The sequence below is a fragment of the Xiphophorus hellerii genome, chromosome 14, assembly GCF_003331165.1.
Source record: "Xiphophorus hellerii strain 12219 chromosome 14, Xiphophorus_hellerii-4.1, whole genome shotgun sequence".
NCBI lineage: Eukaryota > Metazoa > Chordata > Actinopteri > Cyprinodontiformes > Poeciliidae > Xiphophorus > Xiphophorus hellerii.
Window position 1 is genome coordinate 16,892,456 of NC_045685.1, and position 25,853 is coordinate 16,918,308.

The window sequence follows — 25,853 nt, forward strand, 5'->3', positions numbered from 1 at the left end:
GTTTACATTAAGGAAGGCAAAACGCTAACTTGCCTCCCATAAGCAGCAGAACATGGGGAACAAAGTAGCTAAAAATGGCAGCCAGTGTCCATTAGCATGCAATCTACAGTGCATGCAGTGAGTGAGAAAAGCCTCGCCCATAAAGCCTTCCTTCTCTTGAAAGATTCTCCATGCTTGACCTTACAGATAATACTTCCACTCGGTTTTTGGGGTGCTTAATAAGTAATATTCCGCTAAAGGCCAGCAGCAGGTATTTGGAGCAGGGAATCATTATTGAATGAGGCTCAGACCAAGTTTATGGTCCCAATTATGTTAGGCCATAAAGTCTGATACTGGTTGAGGAAAAAGTTTGACTGAGTTTCCACACTGCTGGGGGAGAGACTTCAGATTGGAAATTCATTTGAGAAATGAGATGAGCAATTATGGTCGTAAGATGGGAGAAGACGTTGCATCACACTTACATCCGCTTTTATCTCTGGTCATATGAAAGCTAATATCTGATTAAATATGCAGCATTCCAGACAGAAAATGATTGAAAGGAGACATAAATTAATAGAATAATAGATGGATGGACGTGATGGATTCTGAGGTTAGGCTATAGAAACACTGAGATTTCAAAAATAAATCTGGGTCAAATTACTATTAGGAATAAAATGTAGTAAATAGTTTTGTTATTAGGGGTCTGGCCATTCTCTGATGAGTAGTTGATAGTAAAAGGCCACTGTCACTGAAGGATTTGGTTCGATCAAATAAGACCGCAGAAAGTTAAGTCAACTAGAACGTTCAAACTTCCTCTACTTTTCCTTCTTTTTTTTCACTGAACCCATATCTGCACCAATTCATGTTCCTTTTTTGCCTTTTCATGGTGCCATTTGTCTTGTGGCATTTCTCTCTGCCAGTCTCTGTCATTCTTTTACCCTGCGCCCCCTCACTCATCTCTTCATTCCCCCCTCCCGCTCAGGAATGGATTCAGGTGAGCCAATTTCATCTTGGTCATGCCTCTTGTTTGCACCGGTCAATTCGGCTTCTCTGGAATGGCCTTCCCTCTTCATCGAGGGCCTTTTCATTTGGACAACTTGGCTTCTTTGCCCTAACCCTGAAATTACTTTTGGGAGTTTGTGAAAGGGGTGATGGGTTAGTGTGATATGGTGCTTTTCATGCTGGACTGACATCACTGACCAGTGGCAATTGTTTCCTTTTCTTTTTCTGGCACAGGAAAAAAGTTTTGGGCCAAAAGATTATGAAAACACCATTGTGACTTTACTTAGCAAAAGTGACACTTAGCAAAAGTGTAAGATACCTTTATTTGATCGCTGATGCAAGCATCAGAGAAATGTCATGTATTTAAAATTTACAAAAGCAAAGAGTAGTTTAATGCGGTATCTGCAATTACGAATCTTGAAGCAAGATCTAATAATGCTGGCCATTCTGCATGCACAGCTTTGGCACAATAATTCTGGAATCTAAATGAGAACATAAGCTGGAATGCTAAATTATTGCTAAATTCTTTTCCAATCACAATAACATTTATAAATTCTTCTTAATATACAGAAATGTGAATGACACATTTCTTAAAAATACAGAACAATAAACGCACCTACTCTTGCTTTTTCTCAAGCTGTATGTTATTATTGGAAGCATGTGTGCATATGCTTTGGTGTGTACAAAAAGAGCCATTAGTAAAACAAATAAAAATGCCTCACAATAGCCACTACTTATTCCCTAAAAATTAATAATTTAACCAACATGCGATTCTATCAAAAAAGTATAGAGTAGGATTGATTATGTGCAACCTTTTAGCCTTCACCTCTGGTTCATACTGGTAATCTAAGTGGCCTAGACTTCAATTCTGAGTTGAGTCAGAATGCATGGAATCATGAACTGAATAATAGTAATCGAATCAAATTGTGTGGCCATCCAAGAATCACAGCTCAAGTCCAGATTCAGCAAGTAACACTTAATTACCTTCACTCAATATCGCCAAACTAAAATAAATCCATCAGCTTGTGTGTTTTGTTGCTCTCGTTTTCACGAAGCCATTATGCTGAACCCAAACCATGTAAGTGAAACACAACTATATTTACTTTGCAGTCGCAGCAAACTGAACAAGTGTTGAGAAAAACAATTTTCTGAGGAAATGTTGCAGCGTTGCACATTATGCTCAGAAGACAGCAGTGGCATACAAAGTGGGACCAGATGTTCCCTTGACATAGTGCTTTAAAGGGAGGATGATGTAGTCAGCAGCTCATTAATGCTTTGTTAACATTTTCTGTAATGGGAAATAAATTAGACACAAGCGACATGACAGCATCCTTTCCAAGAATATTCTCTCACCTGCTCGTAAGCCTTGACATTTCAGAAGAGAGAGACCTTTAACTCGCCAATCACGTTTTATGCTGGGTAATAGACATGGGCCTAATATGATGCTGATCCATGGTGCTTTTCAAGTTTTCTTTTAAACCTGTTGGTTGACTTGCAGTGCTTTTCCCCCACCCCCGATCCTGATGTAAAACAACTCAATATTTCTACTTGCTCTAACTATTGGGTAATAATTCTCTCAGATTATAAGTAATCTACTTAACTCACTCAAAAACTGTCAGACTCGTCTAATGGTTCAATACAGGTATGTGCATGTGGCTGAAAGTTTTGGCTGTGTGTTAGTGTGTATAATGGAGTGCGTATACACATTCTCTGAAGATGTATCTGTTACCTGCGCCTCCTTCACGTGTCATTGGCTGTGGGAAATGAGGAGCCTCCCAAGGAATACGAGTTGAGTGGCGCACAGCTCTGACCGGAGGCAATCAGAGTTAGCTTTAACGGTCTGAGCTAATGAGAGAGGGCTCGCGCTGTGACTGTGTAAAGAGGGTGCAGAGCAAAGCCAAAGCAGACACACTTAGTTGACTTTAACATATTGCACAAGCACGCACGCACATACATAAGCGGGACAAGTGAACAGCTATTTGGATTGTATTGGCAGTTAGAAGAGGAAAAATGAGGATGCAATATATTCAATGAAATACTCATGGTCTTCAGAGTTTTTCAAAGATTTACATGTATGCTACCCCTCAAGGGTGCAATACCTCCAAAAGGTATTAAATGCAGAGGTTATATTTTGTTTAAATCAATTAATAAGACTATAATTGACATCATCTTCTTTCTGCAATGCATTATGCATGTGATGCAATTGTTTGCCCCTGTACCATTTCTTAAATGTTTTGCCACCTTCACATGTTTAAGATGATCAAACTTCAGACAACCTGAGAAGAGACAAAAAAAAACAGTTTTCTTAATTATAATATCTAATGAAAAGGAAGTTTTCAAGCCAATTTGGCATTATGAGAAAATATAACTTTATTACTACTGCCACAAGAGCCCCTTACAGTCTGTGTTTAAGGGTTACACCAGGATATGTATTGGGACATTTGTGTTTAGGTGCTCTGAGGGGACTTTATTGGCAACAAAAACTGTTGAATATACAATATTCTGTTTTCACAATAAAGATGGATGTTCCCTAAATCTCACTGCATTTTAGGGAATCCCAGTTCGGCATAACATAATCCAGTTGTAGTTTGAAAAGTTAATGTGTTTCAGACCTCTGATGAATTAGGGAGCTCTAAAGGAGATGCAAACTTTAGAATTGCTCAGAGCTAATGGTTATAGTCAGCAATAATCCTCACAGTGCTTATAATTTCTAGCCTCTCTTTCACTTTGTTCCTTTTTTATTTTTCCTGCCAGAGCACCCAAATATTTCCCCACTAACAGTTCAAAAGTACTGAGGAATTTGTCAATGTCTTTGAAACAGAGTACTGCCAGCCAACCAGATGAGAACTCTTTGTTAAGAGACTCAGTCAAAACAAAATTGCAGCTCAAGAACCATGTCTTTTTCTATTTCAAAATAACAGTCTCTAACATTCACAGAGTTTCAAGTTTAAAGGCGCCCACCTTTATATCTAGGGTTCATAATAATAGTATAAACTGACCTCACCAGATGAATACAGGCAGACAGGAAATTTTGTAACTAGTATTGTGACTTTTTAGTATTAACTAAACCCCTGTATGTACAGTAGTAACCCCTGTACGTCAACACATGAAGCAATATTAGGAGACACTCCTAGTAAATAACATAATTCTAAAGTCTTTATTTGTTAACTCAATAATAATCTCTTACTGCTTGATGAATGGGCATGAAACTACTATAGTGTTTCCGGAACATCCAACTCTGCATTTGTGAGTGCTGAAATAAACAAACAAAACAAATTTAAATAAAAGACAGACACACTCACAGATGCAGCGAGCAATTCAAAACCGGAAACATTCCTCCACTCTCACTCACTGATAGGATCAAAATCAGATAACACAGCTCCAAACACACACACCTGCAGGTTTGTCTACCCCCCCCCCCGCCTAGCAGATTCTTCCAATAGAGATCGAGAGACAGAGACAGGAGAGAGAGGAAAGGGGCAAGGGGGGAGGGAGGGTCACGAGGAGGAGTGGAATGGTATTATGTCTATCGGTGTGGATAATTGAATGTTAGAGCGGTTTTCTCCAAGCCTTTGTTGTCCAATCAATACAGCAGTTCCCATGGGAGCTAATCTGTATTAGCAGAATTAGCCTGCTGCTAACTTAGATGTCTCAACAGAGGGGTCCTTTTTCCTGTCTCTCAGAGTGATTTGACGCTGTGTGTGGGCCAGGTGAAGGCAAGAGCATAAGGAATATAAATAGTATATCTTCTAATAGTAATTTTTCTGTTTACACTAAAACAACACTGAAATTGGCCTGCCTGTTCAAAACAAATTTTTAAAAATGGTTTAAAAATTAAAAGTTGATTCTAATTAGATTTAGACCTTCTCCACATGTTCATTTCTTTTTGGGATAGTAAATATAATTTTCCTGCCATATGTTGATTCCATTTGGTACAATACAATACAGAAAGTAAAACGTGTTTTCTTCTTATCCATATTCAGTTCATTTCCACATCTAAACTAAGCCTAAAATAGATATTATACATTGATTTGTGTGGCACGAATAGTATTGCCACTCTAACACAATCAGTTTTGCTACAAAACACACAGTCAAGACCTCAATCAGATGCTGGTGACATTGTTAGTTGCGTTTCTCCGTTTACTTCACCTGGACACTCTGCAATGACATCTGAATGACATTCAGAGTGAACAAGAGCAGTTGAATGGTTGGGCGTTATCTACCAGCATTAAAGTGATGACATCTCAATAGGATCAACTATTAGAAGGCAACATAACTTGCTCAGGACATCTACAAATACTGTGGGCTCTCATGGGCAAATGGCAGCCAAAAAGAGGCACAGCAAAGTCAGCTACTACCAAGGGGAAGACAGGTTCTAAAGAGCCAACTGAGTGGTGAGAAAATAAAGTCCAAGCCATAAACACATATGCTGTGCCAATAACTAGACCCCCAAGTGGTATGACAGCTTAGCGAAAGGAGGAGAAAGAAGTTGCTGATAAAAAAGAGAAATCTCTGGACTAATATTCGGAACCACCTGGGAAGGACAAGCCCCTGGGTGGAATTTACTGCCAGTCTGAGGAAGACTGAGAAATTCTACCAATAATTTCTCAGTAAGGAGAAATTAAGGCGGCACTGAAGAACAGTAGAGAGACACTAATCATGTCATCAGAAGAGACCAGGGTCTACCACCGCCATTAGATACGATCCTAGATGCAGGCTGTGGAAAGATACTCCTGAGACAGTAAACAGACATAAAAGCAAGATGCCAACTTGTGAAGGCTACAACCAAGTTGCTGGAATAGTGATCAGCAATATCTTCTTAAGTGTGATCTGGAAGTTTTAAAAATCCAACGAAGCTCTTAATGTATTAGTTCAGGACAAGTTTCTCAAATACAAACTGTCAGACTCATCAAGTACTGGTCAGTAAGCAACAAAAGAAAACCGAAAAGTAAAAAAAAAAAAAAAAAAAACCTAGTCATTCTCAAGTACTTTCAAAAAGTTCAAACACCGGCAACCTAAGCTCTAATCCAGTTTTTAAAAATACAAAAGGTTGCTTGAAGGAGGTTTTAGTTAGAAAACTGTGGTAAAAGTAAAAACACATTAATTTCTAGATGGACATGTTAGTTGGCTGCAAATTGGAGCCGTTCCAAGAATTTGATGGATATGAAAGTCTTGATAAATAACTATGGGGAAATAAAGAAACTGCTTTTAAAAACTTTTCAGTCCAATAAGCTATTAAAGTGTTTTTGTTGATTAAAAAAGTTCAAGAAAAGAATGTGCACAGAATAAAAATGCTTCCTCGGTAAAGTTTACTTGTGTTGTGTATTGCAAAATAGAACAACGTCTGTTAATATATGTGTACCAAATTCAAGGTTTCTGGAGGTGTAACGTAATGTAGGGCTTCCCTCTTTATTCTAAATTTGTTCATCGGAAGAGCAACACTTTACCATGCAAGCTTTGAAGGTACACCTGGCCTGGTACTGAGCTGGTTCCTCTTTTTGCCTTCAGGTATGCGCCATGTTTTATTGCATTCATTCAACAAAGTGTCTGAAACATTCCTCAGACATGTTGGTGGATATTAACATAGCAGGGCCTCACAGATAGCTCCTCATCCCTTGTGTGGATTTCTCATTCCATCACATCCAAAGGATGAGTGACCTCAGCCCTATTGGACTGAGGTCACTCTTGAGGTCACATGAACAGAGTGGACTCATTGTCATCTTCAAGAAACTAGTTTGAGATGATTTGAGCATTGTGACATGGTGTGTTACCTTGCTGGAAGTGACCATCAAAATATCAGTACACCGTAATCATAAAGGGATGGACATGGTCAGCAATAAAACTCATGTGGACTGTGTGGTTCAGCCTGGAATGCAGGAGTGAGTGAGAGGAGCTTTTAAAAAGAGGAGCTTGATTAATTACAAAGAACAGGTGGCTGTTTGGTAACCGAGTGCAGGTGAGAAAGGGAACGAGGCAAGCGGGCTGAGGGAGAGAGAGATGGCACAGGAGGAGTAACAAATAGAAACATAATTCTAAACATAATTCATAAAACATAATTCTAATTGAATAAAGAAGAACTAAATACAATGAACAAATGATAAGCCTGGACTAAAATAACTAAGAGATTGATCTAAAGTGAAACAGTATCAAAGCTGATCGTATCAAAACAAATACAAATTGAAGGCAAAACACACAAATGATCAAAAGTACAAACCCATCAAAAACCCCTAAACAGGGGTGCTGTGGTGCTGCAGGGGCAGAGCACCACCCACATAAGGAGGCCTTAGTCCTCGTGGCAGTAGTCGCAGGTTCGATTCCCAGCCTGGCGACATTTGCTGCATGTCTTCCTCCCTCTCTCATTACCCTCTTTCCTGTTGGGCTACTTTCAAATAAAGACAACTAGAGCCAACAAAACCTTTAAAGAAAAACAACCCAAGATCCTGACACCATATTGCATTCAAAGTAATTTATATATATATATTTTTTCTTTGTTCTGCATTCTATATGGTAAATGACCCTTTACCTGTAGCAACAGGTTTGTCATTTGTATTGCCCATGTTTCTATGCACTGCTGTTTTTCTTAAAACCTTTTCTGTATTACACCGTTATTTTAAGTGGACACTTTATGAGGTGAGAGCTATTCTAAAATTCTGCAGAGCAACTCTTACAGTTTATGCACAATCATATCTCTATGTTGTAATGTTGGCGTTCTTATGTCTTCAAGCTGTTATTTGAATCTCGATACGCCATGTTCGACGTGCTTTTTCCTACAGGGCAAGTTGTACCAAGGTCCTATTTCAGCTTGGCTGTGATAAGACACAAGCATGGATTTATTTGACTCTGGCCATCTCTGGACACTGTGCTGCTTGCTACAGGGGACCATGCTGTTGGAACATTGTCACCATGTAATAACTCATGGCCTTGGATGATGACAACTAAGGTGCTTTACACACATACGCTCACACTTCATACTTCAGCATGTGAGCAAGGTTTTGCAAACCCAATGCTATTACGCTAAAGTGGAAAGTGCTAGTTTTTTTGTTTTTGTTTGTTTTTTTTGTGAACTGTACATTTGATGCTTGTCTTTGAAAACCAATGCTAAAACAGTTACAGAAAAGTCTAGGCTAGGTTTTTAATCAACTAGCTCCTCAGCACAGAACAAGCACTAAAGCTTTGTGTACACACAGAAACTTATGCACACACTCCTGGAAAAGTTCCCAGGAAGCCTCGGCTGATACTATCCCCTCTGGCCTAATAGCCTACAAAAACAGACTTGGACACACATAGGAAGGCTGAAACAGCGAAACAACAAACACAATATACATGTGCCAAGGCTGCACTAAGTGATGTGAGTGAACAAATATGGCAGCTTCATAATGATGCTAATGGTGACTTTCCCCAAGCACTACATAGTTTTACCACATTTTAAATTACAATTTCAAAGACTTGAGTTCACGGAGGCTGCTGACAAACTGCCAGCATTTTCTAAAATTTCAACTTGGCACCCAAGGCAGAATATAAACGGAGCATATAGGCTGTACAGTAATTAATATATATTGTGGCCAATATATTTTTCATCTATGCCCGGTTGCAGGGTCATGGGGGACTGGTGGCTATCTCCACCCACACACACACCCCCAACCCCACACCCACACACACCAAATGACAACTTAGAGAGACCATTTAACTTAACAGTCATGTTTTTGGACAATGGGAGAAACCCAGGACACCCAGGGACAGTCCAGGCATGCAAACTCCATGCAGAAATGCCAGAATTTAAACCCAGGATCTTGGCTTGCCAACGGATCCATCATGTTTTGCAAAAAAGTAATTTTCCTCCGAACTTGATTGCACTTTCACACGTTATAAAAATATTGTATTATTAGATTAACACCAAGGGTTTGGTGTCAACACCAAGCATTTTTGCAAAGTGTGAGGCATATAATATACGTTTTCCTAAATATTTTAAAACTACAAAATTATTGCAAATAAAAAAGTGCATTCACTTTTAGACCCCTTTTAGACACTTTCAGTCCATGTTGTTTAATCTTGTCACAGATTCTCATCTGAACATTGGCTGGGCTGTTTAAGCACATGAATATAATTTGAACTGAACCATTTCCTTAGATCCCTGTTTGTATATTTAGTTTTATGTCAGACTTATTCAGGGTTTGGAACTGTACAGCATGACAATCTGAAGCAGTTTGTGTCGCTGCTTTAGGAAAGCAACTGTGGAATGATACTCCCTCTCCTTTTTCATAGTGGGGATGGTGTGTTTAGGGTGAAGTGCAATGTCATAGTTCTGTCACACAGGTCGACATATGCCTATAGGTCAAAATATTTTGATTTTATCTGAAAAATGCACAATTTTTGCTTGTGCCAGGACATGCTATGGCTTTCTTTTTCCAATTGCTATTCTTCAGAAAACTCTACCAAACAATTAAGATTTTCTTATTGCATCACTACTATTTGTCCTATTGAAAGACAATTCCATCGTAACAGTGCATAGTTATCATGGGTCTTGTTGATTTTCTGAATAATGTTCTCTTTGACTAACGTGAATGTAGGTGGATAGCCACGTCTTGGAAGGTTTGGAGTATTTTCTCCCTACACGTTTCTTTGGGGTTTTGGCATTTTGTCACATTGAAATGTTTTAGGTCATCAAACAAATTTTATTAACGACATTTAAGTACATATTTCAGTTATTTATTTTAAAAAAAGCTACTCTGAGATAAACTTGTTGCTTGTTTGGATCATTATCCTGCTGATAGCCTAACTGTATTTACAATAAATAAAATATTACCAAAATTACATTAAATAAAATATACCAAAGCTTTAGGGATTGTCAACATGCGTTATTTTCTTTTTGCTCCCCTAACTAGCGTCTAGCCACTGAAGGTGGACATACAGTACATCTCATTAACTTGACATAGGGCACACATGCACACTCAGGTTAGATTACCACAGTCAGAATGGTGTGTTTACAGGCATGCTGTTCGGATTATCAATCAGCATAAATCACCCTTCTCATTCAGATTATAATTTACTTTCAACCAAGTTGATTCCAGTCATAATATTCTGATCAGACTCAGCCCAATTGTCATTTTTGGACAATATGAAATATGATCCAGTTGGACATTTTGTCCGTCCGTGCTAGCAAAGGACAGAGCCTTATTCATCATCCAGGCATCCTGGCAACTGTGCAACAACTGCAACACTCTATGAAAAGAAGCCCACATAAAATAGGGACCCTGCAATCAACAGAGAGGTGTGCCAACACATGAAGGGTTTTATGTTCAGAGGACACATCATAAGTCATAATTCTGTGGATATTTTGGGAAAAAGGGTGACCATAACATGATCCCATGAACTACAAACGAAAGGGCAAACTTGCACACATTTGGTTACACTTCTTTTACACAGCAGCACTGACAGTTATACTGCCGCATTCTATCCAGAGATAGACTCACTGTAAAGGCATAACATTCCTGCACATGCAGAAGTCTTTGAAAACTACGGGCGTGTTTGCACTCTAAACAGTCTGCAGTTGCTGTCCTCAGATCACACCAACAAGTTTCCTCAAACACAGCAGCTGGGCTTGCATCCAACAGAGGGGTCAGAGTCTTACTCGCACCGAGCTGGTGCACACATTTGTACATGTAAGCTGATGCATGACGCAAGATGGTGGCCGGCAGCCACTCTGTGAACTGCGAGGCCAACATTCCACCATGCATCCAGTGTTAATTTAGGAGCCTGCTGGGTGACTGGAAAAGTTGAGGCTGAGGACAGCGGTTCAAATCGGTGACATGCCCTGGATTCAGCACATTTCCTGAACCTGTACTGATACATGTAATCCCTCATAAAAATGGATGTTTAAATAAGCAAGAAGCTTAGGAAGAGAACTAGAGAGACAGTGTCTAATGTAGACTTTTCAGATACTCTCAGACAGTTCTAAAACGAGGTTGTAAAGTGAACATATTTATGGTTCTTGTACAGACTACTTTTTAAAAATATATATTTCCGTGGTAAGCCCTAATGCAACTCTGCCCTCGATACCTGTGTTCATTCAAGCTCAGAATCCAAAAAAATCGTAATCTTTGGTGATACCTCATCAAACCAGTTTAATTGGCAGATAAACCAATTTGCATATAAACCAATTTGCATATTGGTTTATCTGCCTATGTCATTGTTCAGTCCATTATGAAGAAAAATGTGAATGCAACTTTACATCTACTAGTGGGAGAGAGTCGTGGTGGGGTCACAGCACCCAGATTTTGGAAACATATTTTCTAAAAACGGTTTGGCTTACATATTTCATGGCACATTACAGATGTCTTGCCTCAGCTCCACCGACAACTCGTTAGGACCCACATGAAAGAGGAGAAACGTGATGATGAGGGGAAAGCAAGAGACCAGAAAGCTTTCCTAACATGCATTTGTGTATTTACTTCTGTTTTAGATGTTTAAACCCAACGTTAAAAAGGATTACCCAGGGGTAGCTTTAAGTGCAGCCTTTCTCTTTTTGAATGTAGAAATTATGTACAGTATGAGTTTGTTCTCCCTTCAAGCATGCATATGGCCATGCACTTTATCCAGTGAGCATCCAGGCAGTGGTAAGTTTTCAGTTTGCTCAGGGGCCTGTTTAGTGCTCACAAAAAAAGGTGCACTAAACCTTTCTCAGGATGTCACAGGCAGCTGAGTAGATTTTAAGCTATTGGCAGTGAAATGGCCTCATCAATTTCCTAAAAAACTGTAATAGATTCCTAAAAAATAGGTCAATCTGAAAACATGTGATTTCCTGTGTGTCTCCATGTTGCCCTGTGATGGACTGGAGAGCTGTCAAGGCTGTACCCTGCCTCAACTTTCAACCCTACAAGGATAAGTGGTTAGAGAAAATTGATGGATGGATGTTAGAAATTTGGTGTTTTGCAACAATTTTTCCATATCCGACTCTGATGTGACTTGCTCAACCGAGACACAACAAACTGCAGTGTGGAAAAAAAAAACCCTGAACTCGGCGCTTCACGCTGCTGTAACACCAGTCATTAAAAATGGCTGCATTTAACATTAGACTGCAATTTCAGTAAACTTTTTTCTTTTCTGAGCAGGAATACAGCGTAATGACAGAATAATGTTTACTAAAGAGAAACATTTTGTATGCAAAATACAAAATGTTTCTCTTTTGAGAATAAAGTATAGACCAATAACCAGTTCAATGTGGTAATGATAGAGAAACCTGCTTATTCGCAGTCATCGGTGGCTATGCTAACTAACCCAAGCACTCATTGCAGGTGCAGTTGGTGAAGGTAGGTTCTCAGGCAGCTTTTCTGGACTCTGAAAGTTTCTATTTACATCTTCCTCAGAGATCTAAAGTCTGGTCCTGAGGAAAAAGCGTGATCAATGCATTTTGTGACCGAGAAAACTGAACTGCTGCTTTTCAAACCTGCAGTAGAAGCTGTTAGGTTTGTCTGCCAGACGAGGATTCTGCTCAGGGCGACGGTAGGAGCTTCTGTGATTACTGATGTTTTTCAGAATTTGAGTCTGATAAACGGAGCTTTTCATTTGTATTGAACAACAAAATCTATTTCCAATGCACTGACCAGAAGTGTTACTAATGATGCGTCACATTGCCAGGTTTGTACATCATCTGCGGTGCTGTACAGCTGCAGGAATAAGTGTGTGCAATCATTGTTATGGAATAGATGGGTGAAGCAGACAGAAGGCATAGAGCTTAGCAGATAGCTTGCTGGTGGTCTGATTGCTCTGGCCTCGTGGCCCACTGAGCAGTGATTGCCACAGCTGGGGCCTCTGGGACAGATTTCTGCCGGACTCCCATAGCTCAGAGCTGACACCTCCCACTAAGCACCGACTGCCCAGACCAAGCTCTCACCATGTCATTTGTCCTCAGAGATGACAACACAGAGGTTTGAAACGAACCTATATCTTCTTTCATTGATATGTCCTTTTTTTTGTCTCCCCTGACTCTTCCATCAATCATTTTCACCCCTTCTTACTCACTTTGTGTTGCCATTTTCACTTTTGTCCCACCCTGCAATCTTCTACAATTTTTATTTCTGCATTCCATCCACCTGTCTGCTTCAAGAGCAACATCTACCTTTTCAGGATTCACTTTTCAGCTTTGTGCCCCGGCGTCTACATTCACTTTCATGGATCACTTTCACCTCCGAGGGAATAATCCGCTAACTGCTTCATTCACACAGATGACATCATCAAATCCCTCCATTGCCGTTGGCTCGATTAATCCTCCTCATTCTCCTCTCATTTTATTATGGAGGTACAAATCCGGTTGGTTTAAGGAAGAAGAGGGAACCAGGCTCCTATGCTATAGGAGCTTCAGGGGAAAGAAAGAGCACCAAGAGTGAAAAAGACAGTAAAGGAGAAAATACATGGAGAAGCGTAGCATAGATAGAGAATGTGAGTTAATCTGAGGCTAGAGTCATAGGGCGCAGGGAAATCTACATAGGTGCAAGGCTAAATAAGTAAATCATTATCAAGGAAACAATACATTTGAATAGAATAAGAATATAGAATATGTATTCTGAAGTAGTAATTTGGCCGATGTTAAAATTTAATTTCTAATATTCTAAGTAAAACAAAGCTATTAATCTGTTGTGGTCTTTGTTTCAGTTCAACTTTTTAAAAAATGGTGATGTCAGGGACCTATTTCCCCAGCAATTCACCTGCTACAAATTACTGTAAGCACCTTTGTTTTACACGAACGCTGAATTATGTGTACTATTGCTTGTGCTGCTGCCAAATGTGTGACGTTAGCGTATTTTAATCAGTGGATGACACGCTAAAGCAGTCCGTCATTTTCTGAGTTTAACTCCACTCAAACGCACTGGAACTCTAGCAGAAATGTTCAGAAAGGGTTACAAGAGACAACAAAAATAAAAAGAATATCGATGTAATTTAAGGTTATTGTTGAAACAGTGAACAAAATAATAGAAAAAACTAACTTGCTTGATCCAGTTCAAGATTTCAAATTGTTGACAACTTGGGAAATTCTATGTGGAAGAGGATGAGGAGGGCAGGACCTTTCATCCTCTCACCCTTATGTGACATAACTGATCGGATTTCTTTGATTAATTGGAATGAAGGTGGTAGTGTGACAATGGGCCAGATCCCGAGCTCAAACGGCAAAGCACTCTGTGGCCAGTAGAAAAAACATAATTTCTTAGGTTTTGTCTGCATATATATCCTGAGAGCATATTTCATTCTATTCACTGATTTGGATCAAAATTCTCTAAGTATTACAGACACATAATTGCACACAAAAGGAGTCTGTTGAGCTAGAAAGATGGCAAAAATCACATTAAATGTATTTTATTGCTGAAAGTGGGAAGAAAATGTTTCAGCAATTTCGCCCTGTAATGTTAACCTTTCTGAACGGAATACTTTTCATTATCATGATTAATGTGAACTTTGGACTTTCTCATAAAATAGTGAAATAAACTGCAGAACAGATTTATTTTACATTTTTAAAGTTAGTCATCAACACATAAAAAAACCAACTTGATTATCAGGTCTTTGGAAATTGTCCAGTTTGCAAAAAATCCATGTTTTGTTCGTCTTATTGTGAACCCACCATAATAAGTTACCTTGCTCTACTCTTTAGAAAGTTGTTAAATCTGCTTAGTGCATTTATGCAAATTTTCTGTTTTCTTTTTTGCCACCATCATCAACTTTACAAGAAAAAAAAACTGCCAACATGATGTTTGGATCATCCAATACCTCTGGAAGCTGTGGGAGGTAAGGAGAACTGCAGTCTCTAAGTACCTTTTAACATATAGTCTGTTATTATGCATAGGATTGTTAAGTGTGAGAGAAAGGTTGGAATGCATCCCTCTTGTGTTTTTATGGCTCTGGAGGTTTTAATAAAGAGTTATTTTGAAGCACTTTTGGGTCAGCTAAAGCTTTGCTGCCTTAATGAAACGGTAAAGGCAGCAATAAGGGAGATTACCACAGAAAGTGAGAGGCTGCGTTAAGCATCTCCCACGCAAACGCTGCATGTTAGGATACAGTGCCAGGGTTGCTATCCAGTCTGGGGCAAAATGGAAAAAATTTATTTGAAAATCTTCGAGATTTGGAGGAATCTTTGATTCTGTAGTGTTGTCTGAAAGCTGAATCCATCTATCTTCATCCATCCATTAGTCATGCCCCTCTCCTTTCAATCTGTGGTTGCTTCAGTATTCATATTTAAAGCCTCACCTCCATAGAAATATCCACTATGGCTTCCTATTATCGACTGCTCATCATGTCAGAATCGACCACATATACCACCTTTATGCACAGCCTCCAAAACAAACAGACAAAACAAAGCTTAAATAAAATGCTTCAGTCATGACTTCATGCCATGACTTAATATAACGGGTGGGGGAGTGGAGGATGATTATCCCTGTCTATATGTCCCTCATCCCGCCTCTCCTGCCTTTAGCCAGATGACACACATTGAGGCTGATCTGTCAGCGTGCTGGCAACGTCGGAGCAGGACATGCACAATGTGTCAGAGATAGAATGTCACGCTACGGCTTCCAGGGTGGAGGAGAAGGGGGATAAAAGAGGGAAGAGATGACAGATGAAGCGAGATCAACAAAAGAGAGCGGTACACAAAGGCGGGATGGAGGGAAACAGGTGGATTGAAGGTGTAAGGTAGAAACAGTAACAAGGATGGAAAGAAGGGATCAAGAGGAGAGGAGGGGGCTGGGTAGGCTACACGGAGACAGATAGACAGAGATTATTTTAAAATACGGGGTTGCGCACGCTGTCAGTGCAGGCATAGGGGTGGCTGCTTACACAACATACACGCATACACACGCATGCATGTTGCCAAGAAGACCTGCTGGATGCCTGCAGAGATGTGACTTATAGTATCCATATCACTAAGCCACAACACATACAAATAAACATATTGTGCAACTTGAGCGCAGCCGTTACAGGATATTCAACATTTTTGTGACAGAAAGCTGAAGACCCGACAGTTTCTGCCTTGTTGTGATAAAGTAGTAAAGAGGAGCTGTAGTTCTTACAGAGCAGGAGATCCGTAAGACCAAAGGTGTTCAGATGTACACTGTGTGGCCCGGTGTGTGTCAGTAAAGACATAGAAAGCTTGTGGGTGTATTTGCTAATGTGCGTTAGCAGAGGATATAGTGTTTTAAAGCAACAACAAAAAAAGAGTTTGTGTTTGTGTGTGTGAGGGGGTGTGCATGGGTGCAGTAGTGAGGATTTAATGGGATTTCCAGCTCAGCAGAATGTGCCTGCCCGTCTCATCCCACTCCCCCCCTCACACACACGCACATGCAACATGCTCTGATGTTCAGCACACACACACAAACATGCACATCCAGCATCGATCCATCCAGCAGCCACAGGGTCATTCATCAGATGGCTGGACACACCCAGGTGTGTTTTACTATTGGCCAATGCTCAGCAGCCCAGACAACCATCAAATCAGACACAGCAGAAAATAAGTTGGAAAAATAAAAAGGAATCTAAAAGAAAAATATTTTTTGGATAACAAATAAGATTTAAAGTACAAAAATAACTAGAGTACCTTCTGGAAGTATTCCTAACTCTCAAACTTTTTCAAATTTTGTCATAAATGTATTGTCCATTATTCCACGTCACACAGTGAAACGTAAGAAAACTGCTGTCATTTTCTGTATTTTTTGCAAAAAAAAAATATCTAAAAGGTGTGGTGTGTCTTGTATTCAGCTCCCTCAATGCTTGTAACTGTAAATTAAATACAATACAACCCACAGCCTTCAGAAGTCACCTATTTAAAAATGGAGCCCACCTGTTTGTAATTTAATCTCAGCATAAATCCATCAGTTTTGTTAAGGCCTCAGAGGTTTGTTAGAGGACATTAATGCACAAACAGCCGACAGCTCAGTGATACAGGTGTGGAGAAGTTTAAATCAGGGCTAGATTATAAAACAATATCCAAAGTAATGAGCAAAAAAAAAAAAGAAGAAAAAAAAATCTGACCCATTTCGTCATTTCCAGGGATAAACATGCATCATTTTTATTGCCTAGTTTGCCACCTGACAGTCACTGAGTCTGACCTCTTCGATGATGACCGTCAAATCTCTGAGCCAGAACAACGCAGCCTGACACATGACAGCCTCACCCTCCACCTTAATGATGGGTTAACGGACGCCCCCTAAAAGCCTTGGCAACAACTCTTTGGCCTCTCGATTGGTGTACCCCTGATTCAATTACCTTGACCTCGGCGGGGGCCTGGGCCTCCCTCCCAGTCGTGTTCCTGTAGTCGGGGAAGGTTAATTGAAACGGAATGCAACATTAATTTCCTTATTAATGAGAACAGGTGACTGGCTGCTAACTGTAGGGAGAGGGTGACCTCACTGAGATGCGTTATTTTTTTTTTAACTTTCACCAGTTTCCACATGATGGATCACAATCAGTGCTTCTGCAGTAAGAAGGAACTGATGAGTTTTCAATATTTGTCTGAGGGAGTGTGTATGACCGCTTCAGGGAAGACTGGTAAACTGAGCAAGACAGGAAATACTGTGCAACAACCCTCAACGTCTTTATGTTTTGCTTTCAAGCAGCCAGACATTCTTATAATCTTAATTGTTTAGATTGGGAGTGATCTTTGATATGTACCATAGGGTATCTACCATAGGGTGGCATTAGAAAGGAGGGTGAGCAAACACCAGATTAACAAAATTTGAACTTTCCTTTCAGCTACACCTTGCATGTGCAGTCAGTGGGGAGATGGCACCCAGAGCCAAGAGTGAGGAAACAAATGAATTTTACCTCACCCAGGTCACCCAGGGCAGTGTTCATGCAAGAATCGCCACTGGTCTTGATTAAAAGTAACCATAAAAGTATGTTGTGCAGTACAACACAAAAACTAAAGCATACAAGTTGAGAAAAAATTAAGAAGCATTAGGCCTAAAACGCTATCCAGAGCAGATGAAATATCTCTGTAATTAAAATATTTAAGGAACAGGAAAAGCAATCCAATACCTATTCTAACAAAGGACCTTCGAGACACTTAGTCCTTCATCTTAAATGACAAACTGAAAGACAATTTCTTTCTAATCCTTTGCCATATACAACATATGCCTTCTAAACAAGAGATAACTGCAAAAAAAAAATATTTGTCTCCAACATTCTGTTTGCAATAGAATGCATGCATGTTCTGATTAAATTTGTAAAAGATATTTTGAATGTCACACAAAAAGTTTGAAAAACACTATGGCTTTAAGTCTCGATTTGATTCATCTGCACTCCCACAATGAGTCAGAACACCACAAGTGTGCATCTTTGTGCCTCACACCTCTCATCTGTCAAAACATGATAAGATATAAAACTCCACTGTGACGGCAACAAGCAGCCTCCTCCTCAATCTTCTTAAACAAATACCAGGCAAATGAATGAATTTTGAACAGCTACCGCTGCCTCCATCATGAGACGGATCTCTACTTTATTTCATTCTCGCACCTTCATGCAATGTTCCAGAGGATGCAAGAGACTTGTTCTAATAAGATTCTGCTCTTTTTCTTTTATTTTTACTTATTCAATATATTGTCTCTTCCTCCAGCCGAGCTCAACTTTCTCGTTTAATCACAGAGTCTATTAAAAAGGCAATTAAACATCATGCAGGTAATATGTATAATCCATTGAACAAATCCTGGATCAAATATGCAAATAGCAATAATGGAATGTTGATTAGCGCACCATTTTGCCTCCACTATTGATTCGGCAGAGTTAGAGCAAGACCTTAAGTGGCATGATGCCTGGCTTTAAGGTCTTGTAAAAGTCCACAGGTTTTAGTTTTGGGCTCCATTTATTCTGCAGTGAACTTATAAAAAAAAGAAAGTTCATGTATTTGTCATAAGGGTTTCTGGGAGTTTTTCCTGCACATTTAGCAGGAACAGGGTTTTCTAGAAGTTTCAGACATTTGGTGAAGAAAAAAAAAAGTCTTGTAGACTTTATCTCCCCCAAGGCAAAGAACTCACAGCTTTGTGAACCGGAACAGGAACACACTATGCCTAAACCCATCTAAAACATTAGGAGGATTTAAGGAATAGAAAAATCAATTGGGGATATTTTAACACTCTCCCACAGTGCCTTGGAAAAGTATTTGAACCCATTGTATGATTTCATATTTGTTACTCTGCAATTACAACAGATAATATTGCATGAAGAGGAGCAAAAAATTTGACAAACAGATATCTGAAAGGTGCATCAGACAGTTGTAGAATCAGCTGCTGGTTTTTTGTGGTATGCCTCTGTCAGGTTTTCACCAGTTTAGACTGAAGTTTTTGATCACTCTTCTTTGTAAAATAGCTCAATAATCTGTAAACATATATTTTCAAGTATCGCCACTGATTCTTAATTGGTTTCAAGTCTGGATTTTGACTGGGTCATTCTAACTTCTTGGATCTAAATCATTCCATTGTAGTCGGGGCTGAATGATGAGGGCTGTTGTCTGGCTAGAAGGGGAATGTCCGCACAAACTTCCAGTCTTTTACTATTAACAATGTTTCCTTTAATGACCCAAAAGCATAACCACAGTGTAATACTGCCACCAAAATAATATTTTTTATGGTATTCATGGAGTGTTAAGAATGTTTAACTGTCATAAAAAATAAACACCACATTTTTCAGGATTTAATTTTTTGCAATCCTGAAAAATTATACGCTGCTTTGTTTTAGTTCATCACTTGGAATCCCAAGAAAATACATGAAACTCTGATGTCAAAACAAGAAAAAGGGTTTCAAATAAATCAATACGTTTGCAGGGCATTTTATCTCAGGCTCGGCAAGATACATTCTTCACTTGCTCTGCTCTTCCTACAAAAAAGTAAATGTGTATAAAATCACCAGACTGTTACAATCTAGCATGTAAGAAAAGTTTAACTGGATACAAGACAAAAAGATCAAACAGCCCAAATGCAATTAGAGCCAAAACCAGATGATTTCAGGGTGAATCACAGCTGTTATCAAGCTTCATGCCTGGGAATCAAGGTAAAACCACAGTGAGAACTATACACTCCAGCAAGAGCGGCCATCTGAGAAAGTTTAGAAGACTCTTATATTTGTCTGATTCTGAAATGCTGTAGCTATTCAACCAGCAAATGTCCTAAATAAAAATAAATCAAACAAGTGCTTTATCACGTTCTGAGCTTAATGCTGTTTCTCTTCTAGGGGTCTTTGGCGCTTTGTTTTGGAAGATTAAAAGCAGAGGAGTGGAAGGAGAAAAAGAGAAAGGGAAGTTTGGGTATGTAGTGACAGAGGAAGGAGGGAGAGTGAGAAAGGGCTGAAGGGAGGACTGGAGGGACGGAGGGAGAGACGTAGGGAGGGACGGAGGTGTTTGTGTTATTGATGTGTAGCGCCGGGCTCAGATAAAGGATAGGTGGGAGCTAACCGACTCCTATCTGGCTGCTCCAGCCAAAGGCCCTGTTTGCTTTCCAGGGGTTGCAAACACTAAAAGTTTGTGTGTGGGCGTGTGCGTGTGCGAGTAAGCATGTTGCAAAATGGAAAGACAGATTGTGGCAAGGTTCAGCGTGTAGATGCTTTCTTCAGAATTAGATTCCGCTTCTGTAACGGCACAATTAGACCACGACAGCAGGGAGCAGCAGGGAGAGGAGAAAGTCTCTGGCTTAAGAAAGAACGTTGTATCATAATGGACGGCGGAGCACAGTGTCACAGGTGGAATACAATTACCATAGATCCATTTCAGTCTAGCCAAAAAGGGAAGAAAAACAGAACCGCTCATGTACCCAAAAACAACCCGAATGAAAGCAGTTTGGTAACATGGCTCCTTGATAAAGAGACAGCTTTATCAAAAAAGATTTTCCTTATGAATTAGGACGTTGATTTATAAAAAGAGGGACTACAACAAGGATAACAAGTGGGAAGAATCTGCAGTGGAGGAATAAAGTGAAAAAAATGTGTTAAATTTCAATTTTCACTAACACTGTACAAAAATGCAGGCAACCATTTTTTTCTTGGTCTGACATTTAACAAGAAAAACCCTTTACTGTTTTAGGTCTGTTAGAAATACTAAAATTATATCATATACCTAAAAGACAGTAGTGAAGGAGAGAATTTACATAAATAAAAAGTACTATTCCTTTTAAATGGTTGTAGTGTAAAGTGCTTTGGAGTCCTCTGGACTGGATAAAGCATTTTCCAAGTACCAGACTTGTTGTGAGAAGCTCATGGAAAGATACCCAAATCATGCAGTTTTAGTGCCACCAAAGACTAAGCCTTCTTGAGAATATCCTACTGCTAAACTGTCCAGTGTTCTATCTCACCAGCACATCAATTTCTGGTTTTTTTTGTGTGTGTATTTTTTTTGCCTTTGCCATCTATTAATTTTCAATAAGGCACGTTTAGGGTGACTAAAGAAGCTTAACAACAGCCTAATGTCAAAGTTCCTACCCACAAGCTGTTGATTACAGGAGAAGTTAAAAAATGTCGAAGTTTCTTCTTTGTAAACCGCAAACATTTGGAGCTAAGCATTCAGGGATGGTGTCGGAGTACTTATTTATGGAGCTTGGATAGCTAATGTATAACAACTGTTGCTTCAGAGACCGGATAAAATTCAACCTTAGAAAGTGAAAATCATGTGTCCCCTTACAACTCATCCGGTTCCCAAAGTTCAGTAACAGGAAGCAAAGTTTACTTGCACAAATGATTCACTGTTCAAAATGACAGATGACCCCCCAAAAAAATACATTTAGTGGTACACCGCTGACTGTTTGATTGTATTATGTAAATGAAGCTTACAGCCTTTTCCCAAAACATGTAAAGTTAAGCAGCCAGGTAATTTTTTTTATTACATGTATATATGTACCGCATAATTAAAAACAGAGCAATGTTTCTCAACCATTGGTTGAGTGGAACGTAAGAGGAGGTAGAATATATGACCGATTGCATTAAAACGACTTTTGTAAAGTACATCGAGATAACATTTGTTGTGAACTAACACTATATAAACAAACCGAAGTGAATTCAACATATTTTAATACATCATTTTGTATCTTCTAAAAATATTACAAGCTCATCCTCCTTGTCCCTGTCCTTTTTCTCCTATTCCTCCCTCCATTCTTTCACTTTGACTGATACCGTCTCACTGCTAGCCTCCATTTGTCTGACCCCAAGGAGAGGAACTGATGCGCTGATCCATCAGAACCACACGGCTCCATTTACCGGATGGACCCCCTCCTGTAACGCAGTTCCTCCAGCCGGTTAGAACAGCTGCCCACCTGTCTTAAAACAAGCGTCCACCAAGGGCAAGGGCAGATTTCCAATGCTGATGCTGAGGCCTTTCTAACTCAGGCCCTGTTGACTTCATCTGTTGTTTGGGGGGGTTCTGTCAAAAACAATGGAGCGCAAAATACGTCCATCAATGTGTCAGGCTCAAGGATGTACTGATCAAGTGGGTGTATTTTGCTGTTGAGCATCGACTTGACATTAACGTATGGACATTTGAAAAATGCATTCAATTAGTCTTCAGCAGCTCTTACTGACTGGAAAGTAAAAGGCACTTAATAGCTTCCATATAATGTCTTGTAAAAGTATTCACAACCCTTGAACTTGCCACATGATAACAAAAAGAGTATATTTTGTTGTGATTTTATGAGCTGAACAAACACATAGTCGGATATTATTGAAGGAAAAACATAAAAGGTCTCTCTACACACACACACACTTGCCCCTGCAGTGTCCCATTCAGAGTCCTCCATGCATGATGCAGATTTACATCTGTGGGCTCCCACTTTTCCAGCCCATTCATGGTCTCATTTTGCAGGGAAACAGTATGACATTCTGTTAGGAAGCTGACTGGGGTGACGTGTCCCAATGTTTCTGTCAGTAGGGGAAAGGGGAGGAGGGAAGAGGGAAGAGAGCAGAGCCGTGTGTCTATATGTAGAGTTGAGCAGGAACCGATATAGGCCACAAAGCACATGTCCAAGGAAGAAAGAACTGGCAGTTGAAAAACTAAACCAGCGTTAGCTCGCTTTCCAATTCCACACTGGCATCTCAGTCATGAGACTGAAACTCCATCCGCTCTATGGATAGGAGCATCTGAACAGTCTGTCTCAAGAGGAGCTACTGAGATGGGGGACATTCTTTCCAACAGCCAAATGCTACTCCAGCTGTACAATAATGCATCAAAGAACTGGAATCAATCAGGGAACCCAGGGACATTTTTAATACTGATCAAGGGAAACAGTACTCCAACAAATAGCTGCATAAATTTGATGTAAAAAAAAAAGTAGGGATTCATAAGGAGTCAATTCTGACTAGATTATCTTTAAAGTGAAAGTCTATCAGAACTTTTCAGGAGTTTTTCTGTTAAATCAAAATTTAACTGAAAAGTTTATTTGGATATTGCAGCTCAATAAAATCTTTCCAATTTACATTATTGGATTGGAAATAATCCAATAATGTATCCTACCAAATGTACCATACTATTATATACCATAACCATATGTCATCACACTGTGGAGAACCATTATATTACATCATACCTGTTCACTACATACCATCCCATCACATCCTACCATACAACACCAACCATACAGCACTATGACATACTATTTTATACCATAGTGTAACACATTTTACCATAAAATTCAAAATCAAACTTTCCCATATACCAGAAAAAAAACACATCATATTGTACAAAACCATTTCATACCACACTACACTATATGACACCTCATCATTCTGTCAGTACCATATACACTATGATCTACAGTATCATACCTATTATGTGGTACATCTGATATCGTGTCATACGTTCTCATACTGTGTCATATGGTACGAGACCGAATGATATACCATATCATACCATATCACACTACATCACACCCCACTAAATCTTACCATACAGTGCCGTTTACGACACCAAACTATATTATACCATGGTTTGTTCGTTCCTGAAACAGCATGTTAGAGATGCTGCTTCAGGACATTGTTCCAATTGAACGCAGCTGCTCAATGTTTAATTTTCTTAGCTTTTTCCTTTATATTAGATGTACTTTTTTTTCTTCACATGTGGTAGCCTAACATCTGTAAGGGATTGGTCTTCTTAGTACTACAGTCCATGTATTATAGCTCTTATCAGACTCGATAACTTAAAAAGGCACCACACAATAAACACTGAATAATTCTTTGACTTTGCCAAACAAAATTGCAGATTTACCTAGTGAATGTAGCAATTTAAACAGTCTAGAGATTATTCAGATAATGATTGTCAAGTCATTTAAATCAGATGAGATCCTGTAGATTTGTTTGTTCCCATTTTCCCAGTTTAACGTCTGTGTTTCTCTCATTAGCTCCCATTCCCACCACCTTCACAAAGCTTCCACGCAGCTGACTGTAACTCTAGCTTTGTGTCTGTGTGTAGTAGTCCTCCTCTTCATCCATTCTGAACTCTTCCTTATTTTGTTTCAGGCTCAACACAGTAAGCCCTGGGTCACAGGGGGCAGTTCATGCAGGAGCTAGGTGCTGTCACAAGTTAGGTTTCCATGGCGGCCCAACTATGCTGTTGATTTTTGTTATTAGAAAGCTCTGCGCATGATATCAGCAGGCCCATCCTCTGCCTCTCTCCCGCCTTGCTCTGTGCCTACATTTGGCTCGCTCTCGGGCTGTGTCACGAGTTGTGTCAGTAGAACTTAAGAGCCGCAGTGTGGCAGAATGCCTGTCGTGGCCAGGGGATCGGGTAGGAATCTTCCATTAAGGTTAGCCTCCAGTATGTAGCACATGATTTGAGTCTGAGTAAAGGGGAATGACTCAACAGCAGATACACTGTCAGATAAGGAAGAGACGCAGAAGGAGGTTGCTACCCTCACATGAGAGAAACGAGCTCCACTCTCCAGATTTTTTCCCCTTACAGACTATTTATAGTTTTCCATTTGCAAGTGTTAACTGTTAACAACAGGGTTTCTATGCAACCTAGAAAAGTATGGAAAAGTAAATGATTTAATTTCAAAGATTTCTGAGCCTTGAAAGTAATAAAAAAGCAATTAAAATGTGGAAAAAAAAATTTGTATTTCTAGATTGTATTACCTATTCCATTGTCTAGATAAACGGTTCTGCTGTCCTTTCTTTTATTGTGCCTGTCCATCTTTTTTTCCCTGTTTCCTTTATTCCTTTTTTTCCTTGTCAATTCTTTCCTTGCTTGTGTCCTGTGTCAATTCCTTCCTTTTGTCCTTTCTTCTTTCCTTTCTTGTGTGTTTTGTCAGATTTTAGTTTGGTTATTTTATTCACACAGATTAAAATCAGTTTCTTTTTCTCTGTCTTCTCTTTGTTGCATAGTTTCTTCCTCCTGTTTTTACTCATGGATTTCCTGTCCTTTTTGTTCTTCCTTCTTTCCTTCCTTGTTCTATTCTTGCACTCCGTTCTTTTCTTTTGTCCATTCTTCTTTTTGCTCTTCATTACTTCCTTCCTTGGTTCTTCAAGAGTGCATATTATATTTAAGTCCACTGTAGGACTATCTACAGACATGTTTGGTGAATTTCACCATTCTATTTTTAAAATGAACCCAAAGGACTGAGAACTCCGGAAAGCCAAGTGAAGTACTTAAATGCAACATATATAGAAACCATGTGACCAAGCTGGAGATTGAAGTGCTCACGTCCAACTCTTTATATCACTGCAATCATAATATACAGATAATACAGCTTACATTAGAACTAAATTGAACGTTGCGTAGAATTTGCACTTAGCCTCCAATCTTGAAACATCAGATGAAACTGATTCCATTACCGTGGCGTAAAAACAAACACTCCCTTTTATTCCATCCACTCGGCTCTCCCTGCCCGCTCCTCACCAGTCTTCAAAGGCTGAGGTTGACTCTCACAGCT

The 25,853-nt window shown here is 39.5% G+C and overlaps 1 protein-coding gene across 4 annotated transcripts in view; it reads right to left on the bottom strand.

Moving 5' to 3' along the window:
* Positions 1-25,853, bottom strand: part of ppargc1a (peroxisome proliferator-activated receptor gamma, coactivator 1 alpha) — a 321,705-nt gene that overhangs the window by 105,603 nt on the left and 190,249 nt on the right. The window lies entirely within an intron of this gene.